The sequence below is a fragment of the Alexandromys fortis genome, unplaced genomic scaffold, assembly GCF_014885135.2.
Source record: "Alexandromys fortis isolate MF-2015 unplaced genomic scaffold, M_Fortis_MF-2015_v1.1 scaffold_6, whole genome shotgun sequence".
Taxonomy (NCBI): Eukaryota; Metazoa; Chordata; class Mammalia; order Rodentia; family Cricetidae; genus Alexandromys; species Alexandromys fortis.
The window spans coordinates 136,432-151,976 of NW_026067902.1; the positions used below are offsets into that span (position 1 = coordinate 136,432).

The window sequence follows — 15,545 nt, forward strand, 5'->3', positions numbered from 1 at the left end:
ATTAACAAAACAAATTCTTAAATACTCAGGGAAATTCAGTGACATCGCATTAGCAGAAATAATTATTTCTCTTCTCTCAGTCATTAGAAATCAGTCAGACAGAGTAGCTCCCAGTGGTTCCTAGCTCACCAATGGCTTCCAGCTCTTCAGTGATTATCAGCTCGGGCTCCCAGGTCAGCTGTTCTGTGTTGTCCTCCTTCCAGATCATGACTCCTTGGCCCAAGTTGGAAAATGCCCAGCCCAATCCCAATAAATGAAGGGGCTTCAGGTCCACAGTCTAACACAGCAGTCAAGGACAAGAAGACCAGCAAAATTATATTGGACTCCTGTAACCAATATTGAACTGCTACCCTCCTATTCCACCATGGTCCTAATAGAGGAGCCCACTGAGGGGACTGACCCCTGGAACCTGCTTGAACTCCAGGACACTGAGATCATATGGTCAGAGGGAGACACCAAGGGAAGAGTCTCTGCATTTTCCAGGGGATTGGGAAATTCATTCTTCTCCTGGGCTTCCTCTACTTGTTCATCTGCTCCTTGGATGTACTCAGCAGTACCTTCCAACTGGTTGGAGAGAAAATGGCTGGACAGTTCTTCAGCAACAACTGCATCATGTCTTACCCTGTGGCTGGGAGAGTGACTGGGGTGCTGGTGACCATCATGATGCAAAGCTCCAGCACATCTTCATCCATCATTGTCAGCATGGTTGCTTTTCATCATTGCTGAATGTGCGGGCTGATATCCCCATCATCATGGGGTCCAAAGCAGAACCTTCATCACCAATACTACTGTGGCACTAATGCAGGCAAGAGACCGGGATGAGTTCAGAAGGGCATTTGCAGGGGCCACTGTCCATGACTTCCTCAACTGGCTCTGAGTTGGTGCTCTTGCCTCTGGAGGCTGCCATCCACTACCTAGAGATCTTGACCAACCTTGTGGTGGATACCTTCAAGTTCAAGAATGGAGAAGATGCCCCAGACCTTCTGAAAGCCATCACAGAGCCCTTCACAAAGCTCATCATCCAACTGGATGAAAAGGTCATCCAACAAATTGCAATAAGTGACGCAGCAGCCCAGAACAAGAGCCTGGTCAAGATCTGGTGCAAAACCTATCACCAGAGTGACTCAGATGAATGTTACCATTCCCTCACCTGATAACCGCACCTCTCCTTCACATTGCTGGACCAATGGCATACAGACTTGGACCATCCAGAATGTAATCCACAGGGAGAACATTGCTAAATGCCAGCACATCGTCATGAATTTCAGTCTCCCAGATCTTGCTGCAGGTATCATCCTACTTGCTGTCTCCCTGCTCGTCATCTGTTGCTGTCTGATTATTATAGTCAAGCTTTTGGGCTCTGTGCTCAAGGGACAGGTTTCCATTGTCATCGAGAAAATCCTTAATACTGATTTCCCCTTTCCCTTTGCTTGGTTGATTGGCTACTTAGCCATCCTTGTGGGGGCAGGCATGATCTTCCTTGTGCAAAGCAGCTCCGTATTCACTTCTGCCATTACACCACTTCTTGGTACTGGAGTGATCACCATTGAGAGGGCATATCCACTCACACTGGGGTCCAACATTGGAACCACCACCACTGCCATCCTGGCAGCCCTAGCCAACCCAGGAAGCACCTTGAGCAGTTATCTCCAGATTACTGTGCCATTTTTTTTCTTCAACATTTCTGGAATCTTGCTGTGGTACCCAATTCCCATTCACCCAACTGCCCATCCATCTGGCCAAAGACCTGGGCAACATCTCTGGGCCAGTTCTCAGTCTTCTACCTCTTCTTCTTCTTCCTGATCCTGCTAACAGTGTTTGACCTGTCTCTGGCCGGCTGGCCAGTGTTGGTAGGCGTGAGCATGCCCATCATTCTGCTGGTGCTCCTGATCGTGTACATCTGGATGTTGCAGTGCTACTGCCCTTCCATCCTGCGTCTGAAGCTCTGGGGCTGGGATTTCCTGCCCTTGTGCATGCATTCTCTGAAACCCTGGGACAACATCATCTCCCTGGCCACCATTTGCTTCCAGAGACATTGCTGCTGCCACCATGTTTGCTGTCCTGTCGTGTGCGCTGCATGGTATGGGGCTGCAAGTGCTACCGCTGCAGCAAGTGCTTCAGGGACCCAGAGGAGGAGGAAGAGGAGGATTCCCAGTCAAGGCCTCTGGGGCCTTTGACAATGAAGTTATGAGCAAAGGGTACCAAGATGAGGGCAAGGGTCAAGTGGAGGCCATGGGCATGAAGACCATGTCAATACTACAGTGTTCTAGGGGAACCTAGTCAGGGGAGTGGTGGACCCAAATCCCATGAGATCCACCCATTCCACGTCTCTTGCCACATCACCAGGATTCCTGAGGAGGAGCAGAGCTGACATCAACTGTAGCTCTCCTACCAGAGTTTCAGCCTGTATGTGAATTGGACTTATCTTGTCCCCTGATTCCCAAGGGCATCTCCCCTCTCAGAAGACAGTCACAGAGACTGAGACTGTGAATGTGGCCTCACAGATGACAACATCCTTATCTTGCCTAGAATTTGCTTTCAAAGATCAACCTCACCCAAAGGACAAGTGTTAAAGGAGGTATTAGGGAAGGTTCTGGAAAGGGCCTATGTAAGAGTATACATAAATAGATGTACAAAGCTGACCTTTCTTGGTATAAAGCTTCATCCATGAAAAGAAAATAAAAGAAATCAATCAGACATACACGAATACATTTAAACTTAAAAGTGCCCTAAACTTAGTAAGTCCATTCCCAGAATTATGACAATCTTGTGTTGGAGCAATGTGGATGAAAAGTCCAATAGCGAAACTGGGAAGGAAAAATAAGAAATATAATATTGCACTCAGTATATGGTTGGGTGCTGCCATGAGTGGCACATAGCATAAATCTGGGGCAGTGCCTGAGAAGGATAATTTAAGTCAATCAAGCCCAGGAGGGAGGACAATAAATGCATTTAGTTGCTTCACAGCAACATATTAAGAGCATGATATGGAAGAGGCCCCCAGCTCCAATGTTGAAAGAGGACAGACATGTCCTGCGAGGATGACTAGCGTTTGCACTTCAGGAAAAGAAAGGGAGAACATTCCAAACTTAAGGAAGTTCCCAGCCTAGGTGTAAGAATGGATGGGGTGTGGAGGTGGAGGACACACAACGTCGGTGAGAGCAGAATACCCTGGGAAACATGATTTGGAAAAATAAGATCTGTCAATATTACTGGATTCCTAGCCCATGTCAAGCTCTCGTACATTCATGATTTCATTTAGTTCTCAGAAGGACTCCCTCCTCTCTGCGCACAACTGTAAAATTCAGAGAAAATAATGTTTTTCTTGGCTATGGGAATGTTGATATTGAATAAATAAAATTATATCTAGGTTGGACCTGGTGACTCACGTCTGCCACCCCAGCACTCAGGGGCTAAGTCTGCCACAAGTTCAGTGTCAACTTCGGGTACACAGTTCCAGGCCAGCCAGAATAAGACCCTGTCAAAAATAAAAATAAAGTTTACCAAAGATTTTAAACTTGAGTATGTGGCAATTGCCTAGCTAGCAGAAAATTGAGAAGGGAAGATGACTTGGGGAAAAGAATATGAGTAGTAATGATTTAGCTCAGGATCATCGATCTTACAGGTATGTGGGGTCTCCCTCATCCTCATAGTCCATTGGTCACCCGGCGACAAGGACAAAGGGAGCACAGGCAGCGTGCAGAGCTTTGTACAGCCTGTGTGTATGGTGGAAATAGTCTTCTGGGAGACCGCTTCAGTGTTATAGCTCAGCTTTATTCCAAAGTGAGGGGAACACAGAGGACGGGGACAGAAGCTGGGGCATCACCTAATTTGCGTTTGGCAGCATGGTCTTACCATATCGCTGGAGCACAACACCTAATGATCATACGGGCAGGGAGGGGAAAGCATTTGCAGGAAACTGTGGTAAAGATCACATTTAAGAGAAGTCAGGCAGGACTGGAGATTAGGCTCAGTAGTTAAGAGTACTGTCTGCTTTTCCAGAGGTACTGAGTTCAATTTCCAGCAACCACATGGTGGCTCACAACCACCAATGATGAGATCTGGTGCCCTCTCCTAATATATAGGCATGCATGTAGGAAGAATACTGTATATATAATAAAAATAAATAATTTAAAAGAAAAGTCAGGCATCCAGGCTCAGGGACAGCTTCCAAATAAGGTCAGGCAAAGAGCAGGAAGCCCTGCTGGGAAAATGGAGTTCTCTATTTGGGCTGAGCTCAGAGAGCTGTCCAGACATGGTGGACTGTGACCCTAAGTGCAGGGTACTCCAACACAGGTACTAGGAGTCTGACCACACTCTCTAACTCCCTTCTAATCATACCTCTGTCACTTCTAGTTGACACACAGATCTTAGGGGTTTCCATTTTTCTTTAAAACTGAAACTGTACATTATCAACTTTAAAGCTTCTCCTTTCAAGTAAACCACCAGTGTCTCCACTTCAACGCTCTCTTGCCCCATTCCTAGAGTATGAGTCACAGTTTACACTTGCCATTAACAAAGTCACCAGACTTGTAGGGTACAATAAAGTGCGGTGGTGGCGCACGCCTTTAATCCCAGCACTCGGGAGGCAGAGGCAGGCGGATCTCTGTGAGTTCTAGGCCAGCCTGATCTACAAGAGCTAGTTCTAGTTCCAGGACAGGAACCAAAAGCTACAGAGAAACCCTGTCTCGAAAAGTCAAAAAAAAAAAAACAACAAAAAATAAAGTAAATAATTAGGATGTCTATCATGAATTCTACTTTACAAACTCATCATCTGCAACACATACAACTTTCTTAAGTTTTAATAATTGAATGCCTATTTCACCTCAATATCAGCATATCATAGCCAAAACGTCTCTCTGCCACTGCTCCACCTCACTTGACTCTCCAAATCGAGCAAGTCTTTTCCCAATCGGGGACTGGCTCCCAGAAAGACTTGTCACCTTGGTGATATGTATGATATATCCTACATCCACATCTAGATCTTCCTACCACATTAGATTTATTGTTTTTAAAGCAATGAACAACTCAAGGCTGAATAGAGAAAAAGATTCAAGTACAAGGAATTATCCGGAGGAAAGTACCGGTTAACATCTCCACCATACTTTCCACATGTAATTTAGATTCCTACCAAGTTACCTCTCCTCTAAGCAAGAATTAATAAAACTGACTTTCAGTAAGCACTTCCTATAAACTAAGAACTATGACAGGCACATCATATACATTATCCAAATATTTTTGCAGGTTGACTGCTACATTCTTTACTGGCACGTACAGTGAGCCATCAATCTATTGGAAGGAAAGTCTTTAGCAGTGCGGAGGGAATTATTTAGCCTTTTCTATTAAATTAAAATGCATATCAATCAAAATAAATAAAAAGCACTGTTCACTTATTGTTAGCCTATTCTCCCAATAACTTTATTCTATGGAAAAATTTTCATTTTTGTACTTGAAGAAAGCAGTGGAGGAGAAAAGGTTTCTAAAATACTCTTTCTCAGATACCAACACTAAATTATAGACTGTTTTGAAACCCTGCACACATTACTGAACTAATTTACACAACTCCATCAGCAGCCCATTATCAATTCTAGAGTTACTATATTAAATGTATTTATCTTTCAACAAATTTATTATGGTACTAGCATTTTCATTATCACAGTCCTTGTATTACCAGTATCAATTTCTTTAAGATCCGTTCTCATAGTCACTGATTACTCCAAAGTCTGATCTAGTTGTGTGGGTGTCGTTATTATAAATCACTCCTGTCGAGAGAGGACAAAAAGAGCCACCTCTTGAGTGAGCAACTTCTGTGGCGTAGAGGCTACAGCTAGTGCACAACTGTCATGAGAACCTAGAGAGTGGATCAAGACTGAAGACTAGAAAGAAGCGTCACTTCATCCTGTAAGAGACGTGAGAAAGAGAAAGGGCGCCGACCTTGTGAGCAGCAGAGTCAGAGAACTAAGTGTTGAGGAGATCCTCACTCCAGGGCTGGACAGAAGATGGCACTTTCTCCTACAGAAAGAGGGCAAGGAGTCTTGCGAGATTCTGCCAGGGAAGGAGTGAGTCTAGGCCACGGAGAAGGCAGTCCACAGAAAAGGCAGTCCACGGAAAAGGCAGTCCACGGAGAAGGCAGTTCATGGAGAAGGCAGGTCCATGGAGAAGGCAGTCCACGGAGAAGGCAGTCCACAGAGTAGGCAGTCCATGTACTGTAACCAGACCTCTGTTAATGATATTTTTGTTGCTGTCATTCCTTATGATTAAATTTCTGTGGAAAAGGCCTGCAGCTTTAGATGCGGTAAATTACTGAGGCAAAAGGCTTGAAGGGGAAGGTGGAAGCCAACGTGATCAGGGAGAATAAAAGCTGAAGCAAAGGTGAAATCCTGGGCTGCAGCCACTTCCCCTGCTAACAAAGCAAAGCTACTTTATTTTAGGTTAAAGGGGAAAATGCTGTCTGTGCAGATGCTAATGCTACGTGTGTGTACAAGACCAGTCTTCTGGACACTGGGTGTGTACCTCAGGGGTAGAGCACTTGCCTAGTCAGCGCAGGGTTGGCTTGGATTTGATCTCCAGTGCAGCATGTTTTTTAAAGGTGGTCACTGGAAGGGAGCAGAGAATTGATAGTTATTATTTTACTGCCTTAAATTCAATACTTTCCCTCAGCAAACACTCACTTCCACACTTTGACTCTGCTCTATTCTGTGAGCGTACTATAAGGGATGGGTATAGAATTTAAAGGAGAGGCAGGTGTTCCCAGGCTCAGATAGTTTAACAAACTTGCCCAGGTTTCTACAGTTAAGGGGATATGAAATGCCCTTTCTAGACCTCATTCCTGGCAACTCCCAAAGTGAAGGGGCTCACAAATCAAATGCATAAAAGACATAGGCGCGTGGCTCTTTAAGGGAAAATTTCAATAATTTCTAGTCCGTTTTCAATAGAAAATGTTATTATATACAAATGGAAGGAGAAAACTTTCAGAGGGAGAACCAGTGACTAGTGAAATGGGGATTATTTGGACTTAGACGGAGCTATGAATGTGGGGTTAAACTTGATAATGAAGGAAACTGGAGGTCAACCAAGGGATTTCATTTTTCTGCATCAAGGACTTAATGGGTTTTTAAGAGAATGTGTGTCTGTAGAAGGGAAATTATTCCGAGGGTACGTGTAAATTAGATTAAAATTAGATCAATCACGAGTAAATCTGTGAGGCAGCTATCATGAACGCAGGCACAAAATGAAAAGGGGTTGATTTATGCTCCACTTTCCTCAGAAGGCTAAATTCCCATCTCCACAGAATGTCCCCCTCGGGGTCGTTTTCTCTGGACTCTCCTGCGGCCCATCTTTACTCTTCTCACTGTAGTGGCTCACCAGTCAGCCGTCTGTTTCTGGGAACTTGGATTTTTCCAAATGCCTCTATTCATTTATCTTCAGCCTGATCTGCTCTCAGAACTTCCCCCCAGATTTTAGGACCGCCATCGTTCGGCGTGTCTCTCAGCAGCCTTCACACCTTTTTGTGTCTTGTCTCCTTCAAGCCTAACACCTTTCTGGACGGAGTCTCCTATACTTGTGTCTTTCTTTTCTCATAAAAGACATCATTTAATTGGGACCTAGCGTACTGTTTTTGAGAGTTAATCCATGATGGTCACGGTGGAAAGCAGACAGCCATGGCGCTGGAGCAGCAGCGGAGAGTCTTATATACCAACCTGCAGGCAGACAGAAACACACAGGACCTGGCATGAGCTTTTGAAACCTCAAAGTCCTTTCAGGGACACATCTCCAACAAGGGAACACCTCTTCTACTTTCCAAAACCAGTTTGCCAATTGGAGACTAAGCATGAAAATACATGAGCCGATGAGACCTTTCTCCTTCAAACCACCTCTTTCCACTCCACGTCGCCCAAGGCCTGTGGCCATATCATAACGCATCAAAATGCATTTCCTCCCACTTCACAAGTCCCCACAGTCCTTCAAAAACTGTTTAATCATCCAAAGTCTCTTTTGAGACTCAAGGCAATCTCTTAACTGCAATCCCTATAAAATCAAAATCAATAGACGGATCACATACTTGCAACATTCAGTGGCGCAGAATATACATTAGCATTCCAAAAGGGATGAAAGGAAGCACGGTGAGGAAATACTGGACCAAAGAAAGACCAAAATACAGCAGGGCAAGTTCCAAACTCTGCGTCTCCGTGTCCACTGTCAAAGGACTCCTTAGATCTCCCACTCCTTCAGGCTTTACTGCAGCACGCTTATCTCTCTCGGGATGGTTCCACACCCTGTCTGTAGGAGGTATCTGGCACCTCCAATGTTCACTAAGGCAACCCAGGCTTCACCTTGACAGCTTTATGCAATGGGCCTCTCTGGGCGTCCACGGAGGGACTGCCTTGCTAAACGCCTGACCTCAGCAGCTTTCTTTAACCTCAGTGGAAGATTTCGTAACCCTCCTGTCCTGTATCCTTCTTGATCCTAAATTCAAAACCACACCACTAAAGCTGTCAGGTTCTTCTGCTTGATGGAGATGGAACCTGGGCTTCTTCTTGACTCGCTTCAACTTTGTTATGGCTTCCTTTGAACCTTAAGTTTTCCATTGATTTCTTTTCACATAACTTGAGCTTTCTGTTTTCCAGATATTAGAGCTCGATTCACATGGCATCGTTTCTTCTAGTGAAAACAGGTTTTTATTGTAGTGAGGAAATATATACAAACACACACACATACATGCACATACACGTATACACACACACACACACACACACACACACACACACATACCCACAGTAAAATACCTCTTCAAAGTAGAGTGGGGAATTTGAGAGCCTAAAAAAATCCATTCTTTCCTGGAGTGCTCAGGTTTCTAGGTTTTTAAAGTGTCTTCCTCCCCTAACTTAGGGTTGGTTAATTTGAGCAAAGACAGAATAGTTGATTGGCCCACATCTGTTGCGTAAATATGTTCTGATCTGACCTTGAACTCTTATGACTGGTCCACCAGCAACAGAGTCCTGCTGGTAGGAAAGGGGAAAAAAGTACCCCGAGTCTTTGTTTAAGTTGGCAGGCTTTTGTCTCAGGTAAGAAGGATGAAGAAGAAGCCAACCATGTTGGCCACAAGGTTGCTAACCATCTCGGAGGGAAGAGTGCCAGCATTTTTATGGCCTAGTCATGGTCCCTCTTCCCACATGTTTGTCTATCAAGGATCTGTCTAACTCTTAATCCTTCATCACTTAGTGCCATTTTCCTATCAGTAAAATATGAACACAAATTATTTACTGTTTACTCCTTTACTGCCTTGCTATACATATTGGAGACAAAATATATAATCTGACATATAACAGATTGTAGTTAGATATTCTGTCCTGGAATAGAATGATGCTTTATTTCCCTTCCAAGGCTAGCTTCACATCAAACTTTTGGAGGTATATACACATACGTATGGTAGGTTGCTGTTCTAAAGTATTGTGTGTTGTACAAAATATATCTTTAAAATGGAATTTTAATAATTAAAGCCTCATATAAGTAAAAAATTTTCTGGTATTTTCTTCCTTTACACGGCCAATTGCGTCCTTCTCGTAGTGTTGGAATTTGTGGCGATGTTGGAAACCATGCAGGAAGAAGTGATGACAGAGGACCACCAGCATCTAGCAATTGCCGTGGCTTCTCACACAAAACGACCATTCAAAAAGTGTGCTGTGTTGTGCTCTTTGCAATAGAATGTTTTCCCTAAATAGTCAATCAAAATAGCCAAAATAGCCAAAGAAAACTGCAGCACATTTTAGTAAACATCAAGTGTCCTGGTTGCCCATCTTCTGCTGCAGATGATGTCTGATTGCTTCTGTTTTCTTCAGGCACTGAAGAGTTAATGCCCTCAGCTCTACTCTTCTACCTCGGCCCACTCCACTCATTCTCTTAGCTACACTTCTCCTTCCTATGATAACTGACGTTAGCCCTGTAATCTTCATGTTACTCTTGCTACTGACAGCTTGATTTTCTGCCCCAGTGTATAATATAAATGTTATTCCATTTAATATCCATAATTTGGTCCACCTGACACTTTGTGCTTTGTACTCTGTGTCTGTACAATCTGTCATACGGGGTCTAATTATATTCCATGTACTTTGTAGAAAAGGACAATGGGAATCTAGCAAATCACATTGCTTTTCCTAGCATTTTTCTCTAGCTGTAATAATGGAGTTTAAAAATTACTGGCATTTACTGTTACTATAATATCAAGTCACAGTGTATCATTTCTAATACACAACTATAATTAGACTAAGTAATTTGAAGAAAAAAAGCAGTCATTGAGAGACTAGTAATAAGCAAAACAGTAATGTCTAAAACTATAAAGTCTCTAACAAAGCTTTATTTTCCATACTCTTTTAAAACTATTAACTTACATGTATTTTTAATTAGATTTATTTTATATCTATGAGTACTGTGTCTGCTTGTATGTCTGTGCACCACATGCATGCCTAGTACCTGTGGATTACCTGGAACTATAGATGTTTGTGAGCCACATGTGAATGCAGGATACTGAACTCAGGTCCTCTGCAAAAGCAGCCAGTGCTTCTTTCTCCAGCCATCTTAAATTCATTAAAGAATTAGATACCCATCCAGGCCATTGTCCTGCACAACTTTAATCCTCTTTCATCTCAGCACTCAAGAGATAAAGGCAGGCAGATCTCTGTGAGTTCCAGGCCAGACTAGTCTACTGAGCTAGCTAGTTCCAAGACAGCCAAAGCTACACAAAGAGATCTTGTCTTAAAAAAGCAAAGAATTAGATATCATAAAGCTAGAATTTGTTATTCACCAAATATAAAATACTCTGCAAAATACATGATTATCCTAGTTAACAAATGAAAAATGACAGGAAATGAGGACTTTTTAGATTTAAAGGCACAGTGGGGTATTAAAGGAGGCCGCTTGTTTATCCCAGCTACCTGGCTAGCTTAGACACAAAATAATCACACAAAAACTGCATTAATTAAATCACTGCTTGGCCCATTAGCTCTAGCTTCTTATTGGCTAACTCTTACATATTAATTTAACCCATTTTATTAATCTGTGTATTGTCATGAGGCTATGGCTTACTGGGTAAAATTCCCAGTGTCTGTCTCCTACAGCTAAATGGCTTCTCTGACTCTGCCCTCCTTCCTCCCACTATTCAGCTTAGTTTTCCCTGCCTACCTAAGTTCTGCCTTGTCAAATGCTTTAACAAAATTATCCCAATGTATGAAGCTTAATGACAAACAAAAACATAAATAAAAATTAAGTACAGCACAGTTAAGATCCTTTTAAATGTATGATGGATGATCATATGAAAAAGAAAAAAGTTGAAAAAAGGGCAGGGAACGAGGAGGCAGCTTCTTTCTGTGCCCTCAACAAGCAAAGATCACATTACACGCATGGAGTGGAGGGCCCTTCAGCCTGCCGGCTCCGTCCTCTTCTTTGCTCGATGTTCTGGCTGAGTCTGCACAAATGTCTCATGCCCCCTCCCTCTGCCCCAGATGTCTTCACAGAGACCATTTTCCATCTTTGCCTCCGCTGGATACGCTTACCTTTGTCTTTTGTGGCTGAAGATCTTCTCACTTTCCTGAGACACTCCAGACTACACTGTCTGGTGGAAAATGTTTTAGTATGGGCTAAGTGTGCTGTGCCTGTTGGGGGCTGTCTCCAAAATGCTTTGGGCATGGGAAGTAGCTACAGCACTGGAGCAGTAGAGGCAGGGTATCTACATTCTTCCTTTCAAAGCCTCCTGGGTATCAATCACCTTGCTGTAGGTAAGGACTCGGGCCCTATATTAGTGAAGCACAGACAAGTGGATCCAGAATTTGATTTATCCACTGGCCTCGGGCTCAGAGCTATCAAAGTCTCAGTCCATTCTCACTTGAAGCAATCTAATCACAGGCACTGAGGGAGGGCTCTTTCTCTATGCAGTTCGCATCCTGAGTCTGTCTCTGGCTGCCAGCACCTTTCAGTCCATTAGTTCAGCCTTCCTGTGTGTTAAAAGTGTATTTTCCTGGGCCTTCACTTTCTCTGAAGCTGTGGCAGGCCCCCACTGGGTGTTCCCTGGTCTCAGGTCTTCAGGGTACCTCAGTTTTTAAGAAGAGTTTCTCTCTTAAGATGGAACAGAGCATGACATAGTCCTGCATTGCTGTATTAGTCAAGGTTCCCTAGAGGAACAGAACTTAAAGAATGATTATATATACATTTATATAGGATTTATTTGAATAGTTTTCAGACTGTGGTCCAGCTAGTCCAACAATGGCTGTCAATCAAGGAGAGGTCCAAAAATTCAGTAGTGTTCAGTCCATGAGGCTGGATTTCTCAGCTGCTCTTCAGTATATACCAGAATTCCAAGGAAGTAGGCTGTAATTGCAGGACAGGAATGGACTTGCCACTGAGCGCACATAGAAAGAGAAAGCTTCCTTCTTCCAAGTCCTTTATAATAGACTGCCGGCAGAAGGTGTGGCCCAGAAGGAAGGTGGGTCTTCCCACCTCAGAAGATCTGCATTAAAGGTGGATCTTACCGCCTCACAGATCTGCATTAAAGGTGAATCTTACCGCCTCAAATGATTTAATTGAAAGAAATCCCTCACAAGAGTACTGGTTTTAGGTCAATTCCAGATATAGTCAAGTAGGCAATGGAGACTAGCCATCACAGCTGAGCTCTCAGGAGCTGAGATTATCAGTGTAAGCCTTGCCCATCAGCATTCGGTCACAGAAGAGGGAGGGGATCATGAGATGCCATTCCTCCATAATGCTGCAAATCCAGTTAATGCGAGAGCCGTGTCTTCAGTGGCATAGCACAATTTTAGCTCCTGTAAATAACTCCTTAATCAACCATGCGCCTGTAGACACCATGATTAAACTCAATGGATCATAAAGAAACGGGGAAAGGAGGGGGGGGAGAGAGGAGAGAGGAAGAGGGAGGGAGAGGGAACAAATGAGGGGAAAGATGGGTGGAGGGAGGAAAAGGATTGAACAGTAGCACTGGGTAGGAGACAAGAAAGGGATGAGAGATGTGCGTGAATGGGCTCAGAATGTGTGTGTGTGTGCGCGCGTGTGCGTGCATGCGTGCACAAGCATGCCACAATGAAATCTATACAAGTAAAAGAGGGAAAAAAGGCCATGACATACCTCAAGTGGTACGTCATGACAAAATGGGACCTTCCTCTCCTGTTGGCTGATCCACCAGTACAATCCCTGTCTCCTCTGCCCTCTGCACTGGTCACTGGAGCTGATGTGCCTGGGAACCTGGCTTGTCCTGGGAAGGCAGGCCTGGCCTTCCATCAGGCTTCCGTTTGGAGCAGCTTCTTTGTCCTCACAGTCCTGCAGAGCTGAAGCTGTACTCAGCTTCTTGCCTGTCTGCATCTTGTATTTTACCTATTTTCCCCCCGGGTTCTTTTCCATATCTCTTTGCTGCCTCTGTGGGTTCCCAAGGCTTTTCTACTATTTCCTTTTGCAATGAGTCATTTTGTAATTCTTTTTGATTCGCTTCCTGTAACTTACAAACAAGTTAACAAACAAACAACAAACCGGCTCAGAGTGCCTTCCACGGCTGTAACTGCGCTATCACGTAGACCCCTGACATCTTAGCTTGGGTTCCAAATGCTTGATTGAAGTAGATTACCTCTGATGTCAAGTTACAGCTTTGAAAAGTATCAACAAAAGGGCTATTTCAACACCCCATCAGTAACCCCAGACTGTAGAGCAATTTCAAGTGTTACAATATGAGCTCTAGCTTTCTCAGGACATTTTCAGACTAGAAACTGCCTTTTTGTGAATGTTTCCAATGTCTTCAAATTTTATAGGAATGCTTTGTATATTGCAGATACTGAAGCAGAAAGATATAAGAAACAAAAAGAAATGAATGTCACCACACAGGTAAATATTTTTGCTAAATCATATTTTTTCAATAGAAAATTATGGTTATAGACACTGTTAATAGTGTGTATTCACAATGCTCCAAATTTCTCATTAGCTATTGTTTTATTTTTAATTTGCAAAATTTTCACTCTGAAGTATTCCTTCCTTCGGGGAAGACTGTTCAGTGGGCTGAGTCTTCCCCCGTGATCTGGCTGACCTGCAACCCTCAGTGTTTAGACAGAAAGGGACTGGATTGGACATGGTGTTCTCTAGCATTTTAGAGGGAGGGGATTCAGTTCTTCATTCTACTGTCAACCCAGCTACTAGCATACAGTGATAAATATGTCATTTTCTGTTATATGCCTTTGCTTGAAATCTTTTAGGTATTTCATCATCTTGTGTAGTGTGGAGACACCAAAGTCCTTGTTCGTTGGGCTTGGGATTCTGTCCCCACTGTTTTCTCTTATATAACCTACTCATAATGTCTCCCCTAACAGACACGCTGGGCTCTGTGCCATTCCTCAGAAGCCTTGGTCTTTTGCACACATTTCTGTCCTTTCTCACAAAAAATAAAAAATGAGTTTTAATTACATATAGATGAATATGTCTGTGTGTATGTGTATTGGAGGCTGGAGGTGTCAGATCTCCCCAGGAGCTAGAGTTACAGGTGGTTGGAAGCTGTCTGATGTGGATGGTGGGAATCAAACTCAGGTCCTTTGCAAGAGCAGTGAGTCAACTCTCCAGCCAGTTCTATTCTTTCTTAATTGCAGTGCCTCTTTAGCCACACACCCATGTACTCACGCCCCTCTCCTCACCTTCTCCAGGTAGTTGTCCAAACACCATCTCTTCAGAGGGGCGTTTCTCGGAAACTGAGTTAGATATCATTCCATTCTAAAGTTCCACATCTTGTGTTTCTGTCCATTTCTTTCTTTCAATCTCTTTCTTTCACGTGCTCTTCTTTCTTTCATTCTTTCTTTCACTGGTTTTTGAAGTGAAATAAGGTCTTGCTAGGTAGCGCTGTCTGCACTGGAATTCTTGAGTAGATGGATTGGTCCTGAGCTTTCAGCAATCCTCCTCCCTCTGTCTTCTGTAGGCTAGGATTACAGCCATGTCCCTCTGTGTGCGGACATCATACGTTCCCTATTTCTTTCCATGCTCTATGTCTTCTTTATATTGTCACTAAGTAGCATATACTATTCGATTGCTTGTTGTCAATCATAAATTCCATAAAAGTAGATTATCTGTGTTGCTAACTACAGTTAGGTCCCTCTACTAGAATAGTACCTGGCTTACATAAACACTCAAAATATTTGTCTTGTTTTATTGATATATAATCTTGCCATGTAGCCTAGATTGGCCTGGAACTTGAGAGTCTCCTACCTCAGCTTCCTGGGTGCTTGGATTGTAGGCATTTACCACCACCACTTCCACTAATAAATGTTAATTGAACTAGTGAATAAATACTTAAGGGATAAAATGTGGAAATGGATTTATGCAAGTTAAGCACATTTCTTTACATAGTAACATTTCCTGAGCCCCTCTCCCATCACTATAACTATCACATCCCATAATTAGCAGTGGGATTACTATCAGCAAAAGTAGAAACAAGTTTCACCTAAACCTCCATTTGTTCATGGGTGCATAGAGATTTAAGGGACATCATTTTCATCATGGCCACCAATCTT

The 15,545-nt window shown here is 43.3% G+C and overlaps 1 pseudogene; it reads left to right on the forward strand.

The window, feature by feature from the left end:
• Positions 1-206: 206 nt before the first annotated feature.
• LOC126494625 (sodium-dependent phosphate transport protein 2B-like) lies at positions 207-2,280 on the forward strand (annotated as a pseudogene).
• The last annotated feature ends 13,265 nt before the right edge of the window (positions 2,281-15,545 follow it).